Source organism: Galeopterus variegatus, unplaced genomic scaffold, assembly GCF_000696425.1.
Source record: "Galeopterus variegatus unplaced genomic scaffold, G_variegatus-3.0.2 Scaffold2965, whole genome shotgun sequence".
NCBI lineage: Eukaryota > Metazoa > Chordata > Mammalia > Dermoptera > Cynocephalidae > Galeopterus > Galeopterus variegatus.
Window position 1 is genome coordinate 246,008 of NW_007729076.1, and position 1,144 is coordinate 247,151.

Consider the following 1,144-nt stretch of genomic DNA (forward strand, 5'->3'; position numbering starts at 1 on the left):
CTTTCTTTCTTTCCTTTTGTTTACTTTTTAGCTCCCACTTAGTGAGGACATGCAGTATATCTCTTGCTGTGCCTGGCTTATTACACTTAACATAATTTTCTCCAAGCTCATCCATGTTGCTGTGAATGGCAAATTTGGTTCTTTTTTATGTATGAGTAGTATTCCATTGTGTAAATATACCTCATTTATCTTATCCAGTAGTCCATTGATGGACATTTAGGTTGGTTCCATAGCTTGGCTATTGTAAATAGTGCTGTGATAAACATGGGAGTGCAGGTTTCCCTTTGATATTATCATTTCCATTCCTTTGGGTACATACCCAGTAGTCGGATTGCTGGATCATATATTAGTTCAATCTGTAGTTGTTTCAGAAAGCTCTATACTGTTTTCCATAATGGCTGCACTAATTTACAGTCCCATCAACAGCATATGAGGGTTCCCCTTTCTCCTCATCCTCACCATTATTTGCTATTCTCTGTCTTTTTGATAACAGCCACTGGGGTGAGGTGATAATCTCAAAGTGGTTTTGATTTGCATTTCCCTAATTATTAGTGCCGTTGACCATTTTTTCATATACCAGATGGCCATTTTTATATTTTCCTTTGATAAATGTTTATTCGGCTCCTTTTCCCACTTTTGTTTGAGTTCCTTATATATTCTGGATATTAATCCCTGTAAGATGCATCGTTTATAAATATTTTCTCCTGTTCTGTAGGTTTCCTTTTCATTCTGTTGTTTCCTTTGCTGTGCAGAAGTTTTTTAGTTTGATATAATCTCATTTGTTTATTTTTTTCTTTTGTTGGCTGTGCTTTTTGGGTCTTATTTATAAATTCTTAGAACAGACCCACATCCTCAACTGTTTTCCCTATGTTTTCCTCTAGGAGTTTTGTACTTTCAGGGCTTCTGTTTAAGTCTTTAATCCATTTTAAGTTGATTTCGGTATATGGCGAGGGATATGGGTCTAGTTTCATTCTTCTACATATGGATGTCCAGTTTTCTCAGCACCATTTATTGAAGAGGCTGTTCTTTCCCCAGTGTATGTTCTTGGTGTCTGTGTTGAAAATCAGTTGGCTGTAAGTACATGAATTCATTTCTTAGTTTTCTATCCTGTTCCCCTGTTCTGTGTGTCTGTTTTTATGCAAGA